The sequence below is a fragment of the Talpa europaea genome (assembly GCF_964194135.1).
Source record: "Talpa europaea genome assembly, chromosome: 6".
Classification (NCBI taxonomy): Eukaryota; Metazoa; Chordata; class Mammalia; order Eulipotyphla; family Talpidae; genus Talpa; species Talpa europaea.
In genome coordinates, this window is record NC_140072.1 from 55468807 (window position 1) to 55490002 (window position 21196).

At 36.6% G+C, this 21196-nt stretch overlaps 1 protein-coding gene across 2 annotated transcripts in view; it reads left to right on the forward strand.

Annotated features, from left to right (window-relative positions):
- The window catches only part of EXOC6B (exocyst complex component 6B), a gene marked incomplete at both ends in the record, with an annotated part of 577226 nt that overhangs the window by 120749 nt on the left and 435281 nt on the right, over nucleotides 1-21196 (forward strand). The window lies entirely within an intron of this gene.

Consider the following 21196-nt stretch of genomic DNA (forward strand, 5'->3'; position numbering starts at 1 on the left):
TATTATTTTTTTAATTTTTTTTATTTTTTTGTGGTTCCATACGAATTTCATCGATATTTGTTCTATTTCTTTGAAGAAGGTCATTGAGATTTTTTTTATTTATATATATATTTTACATCATTGCCCTTTTTTTTTAAATAATAAATTTTATTTTTATATTCCCCCATACAATTGCAAACCCCCCATTCTGACCCCAATCCCTCTCCCCCGCCCCCCACCCCCGAAAAAGTGTCTCTGTTTCATAGTTTTTTGTTGATTTTGATTTTCACTTTCTTATAGTTATTCATTTTCCTGGTCCCTTATTTAAGTTTTCTAGATTCCTGCTATGAGTGAGACCATCCGGTATTTTTCTTTTTCTTTCTGGCTTATTTTGCTGAGCATGATCCCTTCCAATGCCATCCATGTTGCTGCAAATTGCATGTGTTTATCTTTTTTGAATGCTGAGTAATATTCCATGGTATATATGTACCACATCTTCTTGATCCAGTCATCTATTTTTGGGCATTTGGGCTGTTTCCAAAGCTTAGCTATTGTAAACAGTGCTGCTATAAACATAGGGGTGCAGGTGTTCTTTGGAATTGATGTTTCTGTGTCCTTTGGGTAAATACCTAGGAGTGGAATTGCTGGATCATATGGAAGCTCTATGTTTAGTAGGTCCAGAAATCTCCACACAGCTCTCCATAGTGGTTGGACCAGTTTGCACTCCCACCAACAGTGCAGAAGAGTTCCTTTTTTCCACAACCTCGCCAACATTTGCTGTTGCTAGTTTTTTTAATATGTGCCATTCTCACTGGTGTAAGATGGTATCTCATGGTAGTTTTGATTTGCATTTCCCTGATGACAAGTGATGTTGAACATTTTTTCATATGCCTGTTGGCCATTTGCATTTCTCTTCAGAGAAGTTTCTTTTTAGCTCTTCTGCCCATTTTTTGACTGGATTATTTTCTTTGTTGTTGCTGAGTCTCATCAGCTCTTTGCAGATTTTTGTGATCAGTCCTTTATCATTAGTGTTGTGTGCAAAAATGTTCTTCCAGTTGGCGGGGTTTCTCTTTGTTTTTGTTATTGTCTCTTTTGCTGTGCAGAAGCTCTTTAATTTGATGTAGTCCCAGCTGTTTATCTTTGCCTTCACTATCACTGCTTTGGGTGATGTGTCTGTAAAGATGTCTTTGATATGCAAATCACGTAGTGTTTCGCCTATATTTCCTTCTATGTATTTTATGGTTTCAGGTCTTATGTCTAGTTCTTTAATCCATTTTGAGTTGATTTTTGTGTATGGTGTGAGGTAGTGGTCAAGCTTCATTCTTTTGCATGTAGCAACCCAGTTTTCCCAGCACCATTTATTGAACAAACTTTCTTTGCTCCAATGCATATTCTTTGCTCCTTTGTCAAAGATTAGTTGAGCATAAATCTGTGGGTTTATTTCTGGATTTTCTATTCGATTTCATTGGTCTGTGTGTCTGTTCTTGTTCCAATATGATGCAGTTTTGATGATTATGGCTTTGTAGTATAGTTTGAAGTCTGGGAGTGTGATGCCTCCATTTCCTTCTTTTTTTTTCAGTAGAGCTTTGGCTGTTCAGGGTTTTTTGTGATTCCATATGAATTTCATCAATAATTGTTCTATTTCTTTGAAGAATGACATTGAAATTTTGATTGGAATAGCATTGAATCTGTATATTGCTTTTGGTAGGATGGCCATTTTAATAATGTTTATTCTTCCAATCCATGAGCAGGGGATGTCTTTCCATTTCTTTGTGTCTTCTTCTATTTCTTTTAACAGTGTTTTATAGTTTTCTTTGTATAGGTCCTTTACCTCTTTTGTTAGATTTATTCCCAAATATTTGATTTTTTTTGTTTCAATAATAAAAGGGATTTTTTTTTGATTTCTTCTTCAGATTTATTGTTTGTGTATAGGAAGGCTACTACTGACTTCTGCGTGTTGATTTTGTATCCTGCCACTTTACTGAATTGATTGATGAGTTGAATTAGTTTTTCTGTGGAGTTTTTAGGGTTCTCTATGTTTATTATCATATCATCTGCAAATAGTGATAGTTTGACTTCTTCTTTTCCTATTTGGATTCCTTGGATGTCTTTCTCTTGTCTTATTGCTCTGGCTAGGACTTCCAGTATTATATTGAAAAGCAGTGGTGAGAGTGGACATCCTTGTCTTGTTCCAGATCTTAATGGAATTGCTTTCAGCTTTTCACCATTGAGAATGATACTGGCTGTTGGCTTGTCATAGATGGCCTTTATGATGTTGAGGTATGTTCCTTGTATCCCAAGAATTTCAAGGGCTTTTATCATGAATGGGTGTTGCACTTTGTCGAAAGCTTTCTCAGCATCTATTGATATTATCATATGGTTTTTATATTTCTTTTTGTTGATGTGTTGGATAACGTTGATTGATTTTCGGATGTTAAACCATCCTTGTGTCCCTGGAATGAATCCTACTTGGTCGTGGTGAATTATCTTATGGATACATTGTTGGATTCTGATAGCTAAAATTTTATTGAGGATTTTTGCATCAGTGTTCATTAGGGAGATTGGCCTGTAGTTTTCCTTTTTTGTGTTGTCCTTATTCGGTTTTGGTGTTAATGTAATGTTGGCTTCATAGAACGTGTTTGGTATTGTCCCTTCCTTCTCAATTTTTTGGAAGAGTTTGTGAAGGATAGGCACTAATTCGTCTCTGAATGTTTGGTAGAATTCATTTGTAAATCCATCAGGTCCTGGGCTTTTGTTTTTGGGGAGGTTTTTGATTACCATTTCAATTTTGCTAATTGTAATTGGTCTGTTTAGGTATTCTATTTCTTCTTTATCTAGCTTTGGGTGATTGTAGAGTTGTAGGAATTTGTCCATCTCCTCTAGATTGTTGAACTTGTTTCCATACAACTGTTCATAGTAGTTACTGATTATTCTTTTGATTTCTGCTGTGTCCGTTGTGATTTCTCCTCTTTCATTTATGATCCTATTTATTTGTGCTTTCTCCCTTTTTTCCTTTGTGAGCCTGGGCTAGGGGTTTGTCTATTTTATTGATTTTTTCAAAGAACCAGCTCTTGGTTTCATTGATCTTTTGGATTGTTTTTTTAGTTTCAATTTCATTTATTTCTGCTTTGGTTTTTATTATTTCTTTTCTTCTATTGGTTTTGGGTTTTTTTTGTTGTTCTTTTTCTAGATCTCTGAGCTTCGAGATTAGGTTGTTTCTTTGAGTTCTTTCTTGTTTTTTGATGTGAGCTTCTATTGCTATATATTTTCCTCTTATTACTGCTTTTGCTGCATCCCATACATTTAGGATATTGGTGTCCTCCTTGTCATTCAATTCAAAAATTTTTTAATTTCTTCTTTGATCTCCTCGTTAGTCCAGTGGTCTTCCAGTAGTGTGGTTTTTAATCTCCATGAGGTAGGATAGTTCCTTGCCTTCTTTTTATGGTTTATTTCTAGTTTGGTGCCTTCATGGTCAGAAAAGATGGTTGGTATGATTTCAATCTTGGTGTATCTGTTGATGTTTGTCTTGTGCCCCAGTATGTGATCGAACCTGGAGAATGATCCATGTGCGCTTGAGAAAAATGTGTACTCCGTTTTTTTTGGGTTTAGTGTTCTATAGATGTCTGTTAAGCCCAAATGCTCTAGGTCCTTATTTAGAGCTTTAGTTTCTTTACTTATTTTTTGTCTCGTTGATCTATCCATTGTTGATAGTGGTGTGGTGAAGTCTCCCACTACGTATGTGTTTTCTCTGATGTCTGTTTTCAGAGAGGACAACAGTTGTCTGATATATTTTGGTGCTCCTTCGTTTGGTGCGTATATGTTAATGAGTGTTATTTCTTCTTGAAGTATTGTCCCCTTGATCATAATGTAGTGACCATTGGGGTCTCTTTTTATTTTTTTGAGTTTGAAGTCTGTTTTATCTGATATAAGTATAGCTGTTCCTGCTTTCTTTTTTGATCCATTTGCTTGTAGGATTGTTTTCCATCCTTTAACTTTGAGCCTATTTTTATCTTTTGTAGCTAAATGTGTTTCCTGGAGACAGCAAAAGGTTGGGATTTGTTTCTTAATCCAGGCTGCAACTCTGTGTCTTTTTATTGAAGAGTTTAGTCCATTTACATTTAGAGTTAATATAGATATGTTAGCATCTGTATTTGCCATTGTGTTTGTCTTTCCTTTGATTTTATTTATTTATTCTTTTAATAACTTTTTTTTTTTTTTTGGTCTTCTTTCGTTGTTATTCGTCCCTCTGAGGTTCTGGCTTTAGGATTCCTTGTAGTATATTTTGGAGTGGGGGTTTAGTCGTAATGAAATTCCGGAGTTTCTGTTTGTCTGGGAAGGTCCTTGTTCTTTCTTCATAGAGGAAGGAGTGCTTTGCGGGATAGAGTATTCTTGGTTGGCATCTGTTTTCTTGGAGTCTGTTGACTATGTCCCTCCACTCTCTCCTTGCCCGTAGTGTTTCTTCGGAGAAGTCTGATGTCAGCCTGATTGGTTTTCCTTTGAATGTTATCTGTTTCTTCCCTCTTGTCAGCTTCATTATTTTTTCCTTGTCCTGGATTCTTGGGAGCTTTACTAATATGTGTCTTGCTGTATTTTTCCTTTCGTCGTGGAAGTTTGGTGTTCTTCTTGCTTCTTGTATATCAGTTTTCAGCTCCTTCTTCGCATTTGGGAAGTTCTCTTCAATTATCTCCTGGAATATTTTCTCTGTTCCTACATCTCTCTCCTCTCCTTCTGGAATTCCTATAACTCTTATATTTCCTTTCCTCATGGAGTCAGATAGTTCCCGAAGTCTTTCTTCGTTCTTTTTCCTTCGTACTTCTCTTTCCTTTTCTGTTTTGGTTCTTTTTATTTCTGTGTCTTCAAGAGTACTTGTTTGTTCTTCCATTTCATCTATTCTGATTTCATTGCTTTTCCCAGAGTTCTTTAGTTCCTCCATTAATTCTTTGATCTCCTGCATTTCTTTTACTTCCCTCTTTAGGGACTCAATTTCATTCTTCTGACCATTGTTTTCCCTCTTTAGGGACTCAGTTTCCTTCTTGTGGTCATTGTTTTCCTTTATGACTTCTGTCACTTTTTTAATCATGGCAATTTTAAATTCTCTTTCTGGAAGGCTCAGACGTTCTTCCAAGTTACTGTCATTGCAATCTGGGGGGTGGTTTTCTTTTTGTGGTGTGCTTCTTTCCTGAGGAGTTGTTAGGTTGCATGTGGTTCTTCTACTCCCTACTGTCTGTTTTCTAATTTGTCATATGCATTGGGACACTGTGTTGCTCGGACTGGCCGGCATCTTGGGTGAACTTCTCCACTCCCCTCTGGCTCCTCCAGGAGCCATCTCTGGCTTCTGGGGCAGCTTTCTGCTGGTTTTAGGCAGTCTTTACTGAAGAAATGTCCCTGATCTAAAATGGCGAAGCGGGACGCAGTCCCTGTGCATCCGGTCTCAGGCACACTCTTCTGCGCGCCCGGTCTGCCCTGGACGTGGGTGCCTTCTCCCTTTGTGGGCTCAGACTGCTGGTTGGAAGGGGCCTGGCATGGGCTAACTTCCCAGCTGGCCACTGGGTCCTCCAGAAGCCTTCTGCCCTTTTCAAGAAGTCTTTTCTTAAGAAATTTCCCTGTTCTATGGGGTGTTAGTGACTTTTTTTTCTGGTCGCTGGGTGGCGCCAGAGATCTCTCCGATTTTCCTTGGGGGGCTGCTTTTCGACCCCCCTCCCCACAGTGGGACAGGGAATAGAGCGAGAATGGTAGGGTAAACCTCAACGGCTTTGGGGTGCTGTGTCTGCCTTGTGCCCCACCGTCGTGGAGACCCCACGCCCTGAATTTCGTGCCCCGGGTCTCAGTTCCAAAGCCCTCAGGTCCAGGACGTGGGCTGTAGCCCAGTTCAATGGCGCGGGAATGGCGCCTTTTGCACCCTGCTCCCGTGCCTGGGCGCCTGGTTCCTGCTTACTCAGTGAGGGACTTTCACCTCAGTGAGGGCCTCCGCGCGTCTCCCCGCAAGCCTAGGTCGCAGGCGTGGGGACCTGGGCAGCCGCGATCCCAATCCCCGTTTGCTTTTCAAGAGCGCCAAGCACGCTGCTTTTCCGCGCAAGCTTACCAGCCGGCCCGGGGCTGAGTGCAGGTCTCCTCCAGAGTCTCTTTGTTCTCTAATGGCGCCTGGAGCCGTTCACTCAACGCCGCAGCGAATCCTGCCGGGTTCTGCACAGCTCCCATTCATGGGGTGTGGTGGCTGCAATAGTTCCTTTCCACTCACAGTCCCGCTTGCTGCATAGTTTGTTCTTGTTGGTCGTTTTAGTTTGTTTTTTCCTCCTCTCTGCTGGTCGGAGAGTGCCGCCTCTGTGGGCGGGGGAGGAGAGCAGGGTTCTGCGCTTTCCTCCCTTCTAGTCCTCTTTTATGGCAACTTTCTTCTTCGGGCAGTTTGCTGGAGTCACCCGTTTATCTTCCGTGTCCCAGTTCTCACTGGGACCTGCCGCTTTTCCTCCCTATTAACTTTTTTTTTTTTTTTTTTAATAGAGGCATGTTTATTTATTTGTTTGTTTGTTTGTTTTGTTTATACATGCACTGGGTACAATCAGAAGCGCGGGAGGGTGAGAGAATTCACCAGAGCCAGAGCGGGGAGCAGAGCAGGCAGAAGGACCGAAGTACACTGCTGAGGGGAGCAGCGGGCGGCAGGAGAGGTCTGCGCGCCATCCTATTAACTTTTTTTAATGGGAGATCTTACTCCAGCGTCTCCTCGCCGCCATGTTGCTCCGCCCCCTCTGACCGTCATTGAGATTTTTATTGGAATAGCATTGAATCTGTATATTGCTTTCTGTAGGATGGACATTTTAATAATGTTAATTCTGCTAATCCATGAGCAAGGGATGTCTTTCCCTTTCTTTGTGTCTTCTTCTATTTCTTTTAACCGTGTTTTATAATTTTCTTTGTATAGGTCCTTCACCTCTTTTGTTAGGTTTATTCCCAAGTGTTTGAATTTTTTTGTTTCAGTTATAAAAGGGATGGTTTTCTTGATTTTGTTCTGCTTCAGATTGATTGATTGCATATAGGAAGGCTTCTGATTTTTGCGTGTTGATTTTGTGTCCTGCTACTTTACTAAACTGGTTGATTATTTTGAGTAGTTTTTCTCTGAAGTTTTTAGAGTTCTCTATGTATATTATCATATCATGTGCAAATAGTCATAGTTTCACTTCTTTCCCTATTTTGATTCCTTGTTTGTCTTTCTTGTCTTATTGATCTGGCTAGGACCTCCAGTATTTTATTGTTGAGCTGTGGTGAGATAGGACATCCTTGTCTGGTTTCTGATCTTAAAGGAAAGGCCTTCAGCTTTTTGCCACTGAGAATGATATTGGTTGTGGGTTTGTCATATATGGCTTTTATCCTGTTAAGATATGTTCCTTCTGCAAAGATAAACAGCTGGGACTACATCAAATTAAAGAGCTTCTGCACAGCAAAAGAGACAATAACAAAAACAAAGAGAAACCCCACCAACTGGGAGAACATTTTTGCACCCAAAACTAATGATAAAGGACTGATCACAAAAATCTGCAAAGAGCTGATGAGACTCAGCAACAACAAAGAAAATAATCCAGTCAAAAAATGGGCAGAAGAGCTAAAAAGAAACTTCTCTGAAGAGGAAATGCAAATGGCCAACAGACATATGAAAAAATGTTCAACATCACTTGTCATCAGGGAAATGCAAATCAAAACTACCATGAGATATACCATCTCACACCAGTGAGAATGGCACACATTAAAAAAACTAGCAACAACAAATGTTGGCGAGGGTGTGGAGATAAAGGAACTCTTCTGCACTGTTGGTGGGAGTGCAAACTGGTCCAACCACTATGGAGAGCTGTGTGGAGATTTCTGGACCTACTAAACATAGAGCTTCCATATGATCCAGCAATTCCACTCCTAGGTATTTACCCAAAGGACACAGAAACATCAATTCCAAAGAGCACCTGCACCCCTATGTTTATAGCAGCACTATTTACAATAGCTAAGCTTTGGAAACAGCCCAAATGCCCAAAAATAGATGACTGGATCAAGAAGATGTGGTCCATATACACCATGGAATATTACTCAGCATTCAAAAAAGATAAACACATGCAATTTGCAGCAACATGGATGGCGTTGGAAGGGATCATGCTCAGCGAAATAAGCCAAAAAGAAAAAGAAAAATACCAGATGGTCTCACTCATAGCAGGAATCTAGAAAACTTAAATAAGGGACCAGGAAAATGAATATAAGAAAGTGAAAATCAAAATCAACAAAAAACTATGAACCAGAGACACTTTTTGGGGGGTGGGGGGCGGGAGGGGAGGGATTGGGGTCAGAATGGGGCGTTTGCAATTGTATAGGAGAATATAAAAATAAAATTTATTATTTAAAAAAAATAAATATTCTATTGGAATTTAAAAAAAAAAAAGATATGTTCCTTCTATCCCAAGAATTTCAAGTACCTTCATCATAAATGGAGGGTGGGCTTTGTCGAATGCTTCCTCAGCATCTATTCATATGATCATATGGTTTTTATTTTTCTTTTTGTTGATGTGTTGGATTACACTGATGGATTTTCGTATGTTGAACCATCCTCGTGCCTCTGGGATGAATCCCACTTGATCGTAGTGTATTACCCTCTGATGCTTTGTTGGATTCTGTTGGCAAGGATTTTGTTGAGGACTTTTGCATCAGTGTTCATTAGGGAGATTGGCCTGTAATTTCCTGTTTTTGTGCTATCTTTGTTTGGTTTTGGTATTAGTGTAATGTTGGCTTCATAGAACATATTTGGTAGTATTACTTCTTTTTCAATTTTTAAAAAGAGTTTGTGTAGCATGGGCACTAATTCATTGCTGAAGGTTTGGTAGAACTCATTTGTGAAGCCATCTGGGCCTGGGCTTTTTTTTTTGGGGAGTCCTTTGATTACTGCTTCAATTTTGCTGCTTGTAATTGGTCTGTTTAGGTGCTCTATTTCTTCTTTGTGCAGCTTTGGATGATTATATCATTCTAGGAATTTGTCCATCTCTTCTAGATTGTTGAATTTGTTTGCATGTAAGTGTTCATAGTAATCTCTGATTATTCTTTTGATTTCTACTGAGTCTGTTGTGATTTCTCTTTCATTTATAATCCTATTTATAGGTGTTTCTCCCATTTTTTCTTTGTGAGCCTGGCTAGAGGTTTGTCTATTTTGTTTATTATTTCAAAGAACCAAGTTTTGGTTTCACTGATCTTTTGGATTTTTTTTTAAATTTCTATTTCATTTATTTATGCTTTGATTTTTATTATTTCATTTTTTCTACTGGCTTTAGGGTTTTTTTTGTGGTTCTTTTTCTAGCTCTTTGAGGTGTGAGATTAGGTTGTTTCTTTGAGTTCTTTCTTTTTTCTTGATGTGAGCCTACATTGCTGTACATTTTCCTCTTATTACTGATTTTGCTGTGTCCCATACATTTTGGAAAGTGTTGTCCTCCTTGTCGTTCCACTCAAAGTATTTTTTTAATTTATTCTTTGATCTCCTCATTAGTCCAGTGGTCTTCCAGTAGTGTGGATTTCAATCTCCATGAAGTGGGAGGGTTTTTTGTTTTCTTTTCATGATTTATTTCTGGTTTGATGCCTTTATGATCAGAGAAGATAGCTGGAATGATTTTGATCTTCATGTATCTTTTGATGTTTGTCTTGTGGTCCAGTATGTGATTGATTCTGGAGAATGGTCCATATGCGCTTGAGAAAAATGTGTACTCGGATTTTTTTGGGTGCATACACTTACTAATTGCAAGCTATCTTATAAGGCTATATTAATCAAAACAATTTGTCAGTATCATACAAACAGAAATAAATCAATGAACAAGAATCAAGATCCAGCATACCCAATACTCCGTGGAGGACAGTGTCTCTTCAATACATGGTGCCAATGAAATTGAATAGTGACACATGGAAGTATGAATCTAGGCTTACATCACTCACAAAAATTAACTTGAAATGGATTACCTGAAACCATGAAATTCCCAGCAGAACACAGAAATAATGCTCACCGACATGGGTCTTATTAATGATTAATGACCAAAGCACAAGCAACAAAATTAACAAACAAGTGGCACTATATCAAATTAAAAAACTTCTGCACAGCAAAAGAAACAACAAAATAAAAAGACAGACTCTCAGATGGGAAAAGATTGGCAAACTATGCCTGATATGAGATTGATATCCAAAATATGTAAATAGCTCATACACGTAAAAACCCCAAATAATCCATTTTAAAAATAGGCATAAGACCTGAGTAGACGTTTTCCTGAAGAAGGTAAGTGATGGCCAACAGGTACATGAAAAGATGTTTAACAACGCTAGTCATAATGAAAATTCAAATCAATACCACAATATTTGGTCATTTTGATTGTCTTCATTTTTTAAAAGATGTTTTCATTGAATTAGCAGGGATCATTAATACACGAGAAAATAGGTCCTTGTAATTGACTCTAAAGTTACTGTAACATTTTGTAAATAGAAGAATTATGAGTTATAAAATATTGTAATCAAGGAGGAATTTGTGCCTATCAGAAAAGATTGAGTTTGATTTTATTGGCTATAAGAACATTTTGAGAAGGTGTTCAATGAATGGAGATCCTTTAATAGACCAGGAAAATGAATATTGATCCATTGGTGATGCTCTAAAGGACCATGGGCATTTAATTAATAGGAACTCGATTTGCATTAATTGCAAACTAGGAGCTATGGTGCTTTATCCTATCTTTGTTATATTATACATTTACAGTGTTAGAATACAGAGCATCAGACGACCGTCCTTGTAATAATTTTCAGAGGAAGTAAGCTTTTATCCATTACTAATCAAATCTTTATTGTAGTAAAACTTTCATAGTATCATTAGTAGGAAGGAAAAATAGGATGTGAGCCAAAAAACTTCGGTTAAAATTTAGGCCTCTCACTTACAATGTGATTGGACAAAACACTTACTCTACAGCTTAAATTTTTACTGACAAAGTGCAAATAAGGTAATGTTTGTAAAGTACTTCTTCGTATTCTCCAATACACAGCAGCCACTTAATAAATATAGCATATTTGAATATGTTTGTTTTGAGAGATATATGCTTTTTATTAGACAGTTAAAGTCTTCATTCAGGGTAGCTACTAGGTATGAATAGTCTTATATTGACACTCTCTGTCACATCTATATTCTTACTAAAGGAACACTACTACATTTTTCCATGAGTATTTTTAAACAAGCTGATTTGGGAAGGAAATGTGGGGTCTTTTGTTTGTTTGTTTTTCTGTTTTGCATTGATGATTTCAGTGTCATTGAGCAACCAAGCTCTAGGGTCTGTTGAAACAGCAATTCAGACCATGAAAACTAGTGGGACTTAAGTGATTTCTCTATTTTATGTTGCAAATCTATTTTGGGCTCTTAACCTTTCTGCAGTCTCCTTAAATAACTTCACTATGCTTCCAGTGATTGTGTTTCTCAGTTACTAGATTGAGCTGTATATTGAACTCAGTATGTTTTCTTATCTCCTGTGATGATACTTCTTGTTATGAGCATGTCAATTTACTGATATGCTCTACCTTCTTTTTGGCAACTCTTAGGCCCCTGCCACATGTGCAGAGTGTAGTGCAGCCAAGTTTGAGGTTTGGATTTAGAGCCCTTTTGAAATCCCCATGGTCTGCCCTTTGAACTGGGTGATAGTTCTTACTGGCCCTGGGAGAAACCCAGTTGAGAATTCCTGTTGTGCTCTCAGTGAGTGCTTTATTCTTGTCCTCTGCCAATGTTTTCTTTACTGACCACAAAAACTCCTTCAAAATAATGCTGGGGGAGTTGATATAAGAAGAAATAAAAAGATAAGAAAGAAGAAATAAAAAATATAATCAAGAGGGCCATCGAGATGGACCTAAGTTTTCCCTAATAAGTTTTAGTAGATAATCTTAAAATAGTTAAAAAAGTTAAAAAAAATATATATAACGCTATTATTATTACTTTGGTATACCTAGACTTTTAAAACATGTTAGATTCATATAACTACCATGCCAAACAGGATACAGAACAATTCCATCACTTCCCTAAATTCCCCTGTGCTAGCCCTTTGTAGTCAGGCCTTCACTTCGCCTGTACCCCTGGCCATTGATCTTGAAGTATGTAAAAAATATAGGATGGAAACACATCCAATAGGTATTTAGGACTACCTGAAACTTTAGTTAACTAGTTAATGATTTAGAGAAGAAAAGAGATTTGACATTTCTTTTATTCCCTCTTTTATTTTAGGATCCCAAAAGAGCAATGAACTCTAAAGCAGAACACAGAAAAATTAAGTTTTCGTAATTGAATAGTGACAAGTTGTTTTTCCCTCTAGGTCTGTGTGGTTCTAAGCTTTAAAGGCTTTATGACCTTAGAACCAGACTCTACTGGGTTGGATTCTTTCTGTCTTCACTAGAAGGTGAATGAATAAATGACTGCAGCTGACATGGCTAGGGAATATAAAAGTTTGGACAAGGATGTGTGGGAAGTGGTCTGATCATTAGAGTTGAATTTTTTACTCATAGACTCCTTTTTTCTTATTACTTTGTGAGAGGCTTCTGAACAAAGCAATGGCAAGACTTTGTACTGTGAGCTAAATTTTTCAATATGACTACTTTTTATTTATTTTGAAAGCTTGCAAAAAAGTCCTGTTGACAAGTTCAGGCTACCTTACCTTTCTGACATTCTTTTCTAATTGCTTTTCTAATTTATAGCAAATTTAGAACAGCTTTCAATTATTTTGTGTGCATATGCATGTGGGAGAGAAAATTCTCTGCAGATTAGACCAGTAGTTTGGGGGGAAAGAAAAGGCTTTGTCAGGTTGTGGTGCCTACTTGCATATGTGTGTTTGTTTAAATTCAGTAGTCATCCAACCATTGAGGCCTCTGAGTGTGGTTAGACATTAAAACAGAATAGTGATAATGGATCCTTATATGCATTTTCCAGTATTTGGGAATTTTTAAAAATTCAGAAAATACTGTTATAGAAGTCAGAGTGACTTGACAGGGGAAGTAATTACACTCTATGCCTTGAGAGGTTAATGAGGTTGGGAGGGAAGTAGGAAATTTAAGAGCCCTTATTTTCAAAAGTCTTATATTACCAATGCTTAAGATGTCTTCTGCCTGTGGTACAGCACCATGAAGAAAGTGGACTTGAAATCACAGGCAGTCTGCTTGCAGAATACGAGGTAATAAAAGGGATCTGGGGTAGGTGTTTGGAGGAGGGGAACCTGTGGTTAAGATAGACTCCAGGAAGTGGAACTAAGATGATAACCATTTATGGCATTTTCTCGAGGGTATGTGTTTGAATTGATTTCATCTTTTTGTTCCCACAGATCCTGCCTAGTGCATTGGTTTTCATAGTTAGGCATTTGAAAAATTCTTGTTATATTGTACATACATACATTCCTCCTTGTTGTCCCCTCTCCTCACTCCCAGCCACTCTCCTCCTTTGGCAAAGCACATATGCACTTAAGGATAGGGAATCTCCATGGGTATTTATAAGAATTTTAACACTTTACTAAGATATTAATTTCCTGTGAAACTTGTAACTTTGATATATCTTTGAAACCTTAAGTGAATTTTTTTTCCTTTGTTATAGTTTTGTTTTGATTTTTGTGCTAAGTATATATAACAATATTTACATTTTTGTTCATTTTTAGGTGTTTAGTTTTGTGGCATTGAGTACATTCAGATAGTTGTATGACCATCATCACCAACCTTCTCTAGAACTTTTTCATCTTCCCACACTGAACCCTTGTAACCAGTGAATTTTTAGCTTATAGTTTATGCTCTGGTACTAATTGAAGATACAGTCTTTTTACATATGTCTTGAGGAACTCATGATCTCTTCCCAGTGATGAAAAATTGGCAAAACTAGATTTTTCATGACAGTTTTTAATTTAATAGGTAGTTTGTAATTGTCTAAATTTATACAGAGGTTTTCCTTTTCTTCATTTTCCTTAAAAAAAATTGGTAGAGACAACTGCCAGTAGCCCTTACTCTCTCAAACTCTTTCCAGTCTCTCTTACTCAGAATGTGTGTGTATTTCTGTGGTCTTTGCCTCATATAAGATATGTGGAAAGCTATATTTTACCTTTGATTATGTGTTTCATTCCATTACTGGCAGACTTGAACCATGGTGGTCTTCATTTACTTTGAGTACTTTACTACACTTGGAAATATGGTAATTTTACTCTGGTATCAGAGAATTTAAGGATAAGCAGTATCTTTTCTTCAGTACCATAATCTTATTTCTTGACTTAGACTGAAGTCTGTTATTAATTTGCACCTTTTTTTTAAATTCTAAATAACCATACATGAAAACAAACAAATGCCAAAAAAATAGTACAGTCTACTTCTCAACAGAATGAATTCAGTTTATTTCAGTTGCTAAACATATGGGTCTCCCAGCTGCCCTGATGAAGAGGCTATGGTCTCACTGGACTTGTGTTTCTGTTTGTCTTTCTCTTTAAGAAGAGTTGATATTTTTAACACTGGAGAAGAGAGATATCTGTAGCAGTACTTCATAAACATTTCAGGGACATAAACATTTTGGAAATACAAAGAAAGTAAAGAACCTTCTTTCTAGAAAAATTACTGTGTGAACACATATTTTTCATAAAATGCCAGGAGATTTAGGTACTCTGAAATATATACAACTATATATTCCTTGTAGAACCATCTCCTTTCTAGTTTCATCATGATTGTAAAGAGTGCCTAGTAGAAAAGGTTGAAAGAAGTTGTAATGTTCTCTGAGTTTAATTTTATACCCTTAGTGAAAATCAATGTCATCCACACAAACACATTGACAAGTAGTTTTGAGTAGTCCAGTTTAGATATTAGATAAAGAATTAATTGACCTATATTGCATTTTTCACTTGACAGTGACAAAATTAGTTAAGTTTGGAGATAAGTTTGAAGACAAGTTTGTGTCTCCAAACTTCTTGTGGCTATGATTTTATGTGTTTTTGTCACTTATATTTTTCTCCTCTTGGTAGTATAGAAGAATTAGAGACGAGCAAGTTAACAATGAAAAAATGTTCTAATTTTCATTGCAATAGCAGAGATAGCATGGAATGAGTAAGCTTAAAATTGGTATCTATGTAAATATTCAGTAATACATGAAAAGGTATTTTTAGTGAAGACTTTACCTCTTTTAGAGAAAATCCCTGTTTTTCTTTGTGGGTACCCTTCCTTCTTGACCAATGTCATAGAGAAACTGAGGGCAGTTAGGCAGGAACCCCTAATTTTAGCATTGTTGTTTCTTAACTATATCTCCACCCTTCTTTATTGCTTCGACTAGTCTCCAAGGACAAGACTGTTTCTCCTGTTTGTTTTTTTTAATGATTTTAAAAATAGATTTATTTATTTTTATTATTTATGCATAGAACTGGGGTGTAGGCCAGAGTGCGGGGGTTTAGGGGATTCACCAGAAACACAGTGGGGAGCAGAACAGGTGGATATACTGGAATACACTGCTAAGTGGAGCAGTGGGTGAGACAGGAGAGGTCTGCTGTGCCATATGTGGGGTAGCTCCCCGGCCAGGGATTGAACTCAGGCCCTAGGGGTGATAGTGCTGAGACTTAACCCCTAGGCCACTAGGGAGGCACTGTTTCTCCTGTTTAAGGCTATTTCTACCTACCGTGCTCATTTCTTTGTTCTATAGTTATTCCCTTGTTCTCCCTTTTTCTTCAACCTTTCTTTCTCCAGTAATTCTTTCCTATTTTCACTATTAATTGATAGAAATCTGATGTTCTAAAAAATTTGATAGTTATAATGATCTTAGTAAGATATTATGGATGTGGAGAAATATATACAATTTTGTAAAATGAGAATGCATAGTACTTGTAAAAGTAGAATATTAGAATCAAGGAGATTCTTATTTTCTGAGATAGTTTGGAATTTGTAATATCTGAAAATGGAAGCGGACTAAATAGCCCGATGGGTCTCTTTTATCAACTTTACTACATGTACTAGTACATGACTGCTCACTAGGAATCTTAAAAAAATTGGAGCGCTTATTAAAAGAAATTGAAGTTTATGCCCAATAACTGTATTTTTGTATTCATAATTATATATGTGTATTACTTTCATTATTTTGGTGACTTTAAAACATTTTAGATTATGGACCACCTTCAGTAAAACATTTTTGTGTATTATATCCATATCTGTATATATTACTTATTTAAACTGTATATACATACTACTCTTATTAGCTACTATAGTGGGGAAGGATATGTATTAAAGGAAAAAAAATCCATCCTTAATGCACTTAAATCCCTCTTACAAATCCCTTCTTGATAATTTCAAATAGTGGGGATTATTTTCTGTCAGTTCTGCTTTGATCATCTTTATATTTTTCACAAGGTATATTTGATAAAGGACTTTCCAGGTGTTTCAGTTATGCACTGCTGTTTAACAAATCATTTAAAACATTGCTTTTACAAGAGTCTGTGGTGATGGTTCACGGATGTCTTGGTGGCAGTAATTTTATGGGGACAACACCTGAGAAGAGAAATCAAACATTGTGCAAAAGTGAACAATGATGTAAAAATATATAAATAAATAAATTAAAAAATAAATAAAATTTATAATATATCCAATGTAAAAAACATTGGCTTAAAATAATATAGATTTATTATTTCCTATGATTTTGTGGATCAGAACTTTAGGCGGGGCACAACTAGTTTGTCTACTGGTCTTACCTGGAATCATTCACTATTGGCAGCTGTTGTCTTGTTTTTTTTTACATGTGCTCCCTATAGCATGGTGAACTTAAGGTAGAGATAAATAGCGATTGGGGGGTGGAGAGAGACAGAGAGAGAGGACTGAAGCTGCTAGGCTCTTAGGATATAGTCTCCAGAATTTGACAATGACCATTATATTCTGTTAGCCAAATCAAGTTACAAAGTCAGTCCATATTTGAATGTGGAGAAATGGCCTCCATCTCTTGATAGGAAAAGTAGTGGTATCATGTTGCTAAGGAATATGCACATAAAGAGGCATGATTCATTGGGGACCACTATATAATCTTACCACCCTGGCATGAGGATATGTATTAACCCTTCTGTTTACTTGTCATTTGTATGTGCTAGAATTATTAGTATCACTTTCAAACCACAATTTCTTTGTAGGACTATGTAAACATCATTTCCCCATTTTCTGCAAACTTTAACTAAAACTAGATGATATAATTTATTTATCTGGGCACATGTAATCTACAATACATCACAAAAAACTGAATGGAAGTCAGCAAATGAGGATATTACTGTCAACTACTCTGTACTATCATTCTTGAATAGCTATTTATCAAAATAGTAATGTATCTTGAATTTAATAGTGGTATATGATTCTCTGGTATACAGAGATGGTGTCAGTGTCATTTATTAGATATTAGTAAGGCTCAATTTTTTTTAAGATGAAAGTAAATACAAATTTAAGTACTTATAATAAAATATTGCTTTTGCATAATCCCAGAGGTAGACACACCCTGCTTCGGAAACTCTTGATTTAATTGATATAGAACAGTTAAATGTCACCAGTCTGTGGCACTGGTATGCCTATTATTGTCAGCGCTGACAGATGTCTGTGATTTAGCATGGTACCCTTTCCTTGACCTAGATTAAGCCTTAGAATCCTTCTCAATGCCATGAATTAGGGCAGCCTGCACAAATATTCAGTAAGAATAAATGGCACATGAGGATGTTGTTTGTCGTGGAAGAAGTGACGTTTTCATGGTTGGCATTTTTAGGAAAGATCTCATTAACAGTGTGTGTGTGTGTGTGTGTGTGTGTGTGTGTATGTATGAGGGAGCTGGGAAGATTATGGCCTTACATATTTATCACCTTGCATCTAGTAGTGTAGCTTTCCTTTTTTTTTTTTTAATAAATCATCAGGGGCACCTTCCCTTTGTTTCCATATTCAAAGGAAAGCTTTAAGAATATTTTTATATATTTTAAACTTATGTTTATGATGGGAGAGGAAAACAAGTGTTTATTTCCAGTGTATGAGATTTGTTTTAATCTTCTTCCCTACAAAGTGTAGATCACATTTGCAGTTTCCTGATTGATGTGAGCTTGCTGATTTGAATCTTTAGCTTTTGATATATAGTTGTCCTGCTATACTGCTGGAGCTTTGAGTCATTTCAAGTTTACTACTTGAAAAACCTTGTTAAATTTGTATTGTATTCATAGCTACATCTCTTATAGCTGTGCTTTTCTGTGTCCTGATGACTGCAGAGAATGCTTCTTCCATGCAGCCAGCAGGATTGAAATGGCCAGGCTGAACCCCAAAGCATTCAGCCTTCTTTCCTGCTTTGACCCCATAACCTCTCCTCTGGTTGGCAGTGTGCTGGTGTTGACAGTTCTCCTGGTTCAGCCAAAGGTGAAAGATAATTGCTTGTGGAGTAGCGGCTGGGATGGTATGTGTTTTTGTAGCAGGCACCCCCACCCTAGTCCCCAGGCAAAGCTTTGGATCTGGTGCACATTTCAAAGCATGTGTTAAACTTTATGTGATACTGATTAAAATGGAGGGCTTCAGGGTGAATTGGCAGATCCCCACAACTGCATCTGCCAAATGACATACAGAGAAATGTCTTGCTACAAATGGAAGGGCTGAATTCTGTCTGTCTTAGCACTATGCAAGCCTGCTAATAGAAAGGTGCTCTGAGCATGTATATATACACTACTTGTGGCACATCCAGGATTCTTCAGCAACTCCTTTGTTCCTATGGCATCTTAACAGAAGAGAAAGACTTTTTTGATATTCCTTTTTCCTTTAAAAAACAACAGCAAAAAACATATGGAAATAATAGTTTGCATTACCATGTCTTTCAGTTCTCTATTCCTATTGAACATTTATTAAAAACCTAACTTGGACCAAAGGCACAGAGGTGCAAGAATTATCTACCTTCTGAAGCTAGATTTATGGGTCACTTGGATGAATTCTGTGAAGTGTATTCTTGAAGAAAGCAAGCTCTTTGCAAAGCAGATAAATGTGTAGCTAGAGCTTTTAGGTTCAAGGTCTCAGGATTTCTTTCTAAAAAGAAGTATGTATTTATATCATACACATAGATCAACACTTCCTCAAAGCCATCGTAGACAATAGTTTCTCAGATCACATTTCCTCAGATATCTTGCCCTGCTTTTATGACAGTGTTAGGATAGAGAGGGGAGATTTAGAACTTTTGCTAGGAAAGTGAAAAAAGTAAGGAATTTAGAGGAATAAGAGGAGTGAGTTTCACACACATGAATAAAAGAAAAAGGAAGAAAGAAAAGCAAGAAAGAACTGAAAGTAATTGGTAGAAAGAGGAGAGTTACTAGAGAGATCAGCCAGGCCGCTAATGCCTGGGTGAACCAGAGGGAACAGATGATTAGGGATTATAAAATATGGAGTGGATGTGAACTATCAATTAAAAACAACCACATTTATATTCCTTTATAGATTTAAAAAAAAACCCCAAATATTGATATATTTCATCACATTCATTCCCTGCTCCAGAGACTGAGGAATTATTTGATCCTTTGCATTGATATCCTTTTATTTTTCAGAATAGCCCAAAAAGATGGCTTTGGGGACTTAGTATAGGATTTTGTTTCATCTAAAGATTATACTTGACGTAGGGAGACATACCTTGAACAACTTCATGAGCAAAGAAAAGCACTTTATACAGCAGATCCTGCATTGGGAAAATAAATTTTTTTTTGTTCAGAACTTGCTTTTATAAACTTCCTACAAAAAGAAAACAAGTTTATACATGCAGATACAGTCCAGTTTTACAGGTGAGACTACAGGATCTGTTTTGTTTTTAAATGTAACCCATTATATATTGTATTTCTTTGTTAAGTCAACCTCCTCCTCTTGCTCCTCCTCCTTTCTCATTCTTTACTTTTTGAAATAAGTGTGGAGAATGTGAAGGGAATGCAGAGAAAATACTGGCTTTTTGCCTGCCATTTTGGAGCTTTTAATTCTAGTTCATCAGTTTCTTCATTTTCCTCTGGTATTAAAGTTCAACGTTTCAGTCATGAAGATACTTACTTCTAAGGGGTATTTTTGATTAAAGTTTTGTTAAAGATGGTTTGGGAGTGGGATGTTGACAATCTGTTTTTCTCTCTCTTAGAGTCTTGGTTGGGTCACATATGAATTGCCCTGAGGATATTGGTATTGACTCCATGTAAAAGAAGTTTGAAACCTAAGAATCTACTTAGTTTCCTCTCTTGGGCTTTTGTAGAATATTTTGCAAAGAGAGAAAAACGCAGCTGGAATGTAGTCAGCCACTAAATCTTAATAGTGAATGCCACTTCTTTCCAAGGATCAATTTAGAGTCTCAGGCGGGTCAGTTGGTAAATGGAATCTTCACTTATGTAAAGAAGAATATTCTATACAAGTTTTTGTGTAGTGAAAGTTATAAGAAACACAGGAATAACAGAAAAAGAATATGGAAGTAGTGATTTGAAAGATTCTCTTTGTTTAGAAGTATCTCAGAATTTGAATATTTTTTTGAAAGCCAATCTTGATGTTTTACATTTTATTGTTTCAATCAACAGATAACTACCGTGTATTAAAAAATATTCACTGTCATTATGCCAGATGGTGTTATTTACTATGGAAAGAGATGAAGCGGGTAAGGGGATGGTGTAGCTGTTTATTTGAGGGTTAGGTAAGGTGTTCAGATCAATAGTGTTCTATAACTTGACACTTAAAAATCAAAATGCTGATATTTTCAAGATTCACTGTCTCTTCACATCTGTCAAAACCCATCAATTTGTTAGAATTTAGGCTTTCTTTGTGTGGCAGCACTTCTGCTTCATTGATAGCCCACATTCTGAAGATAAATAATGATTTATAAAATAAATGGGCATAAATTCTGCATTTGTTTTTCATAGTGTCTGTGGGTACTGCCATATATGATGTCATATATTATGGTGACGGCAGGTCACCTTAATATTAATAATACTTTTTTGAAAAAGAAGTATTTAAAACTTCAAGATTCTTTCATATGTTATAAATTTAGGTATTATGTCAAAAATGGATTTGATGCTTTTCTATTTTTGTTGCAGTTGACATCATTGAAAAACCAATTCATTTTTAGCTAGGTTGATATTCCTTTTTATATTATACTATTTTATTTCAGTGATGGCTGGAAGGTTTCAAAACCATTCAATCTTTTGGTTGACACGTGCAATTTTTACTTATTTTATTCTGGAGTAGGTAT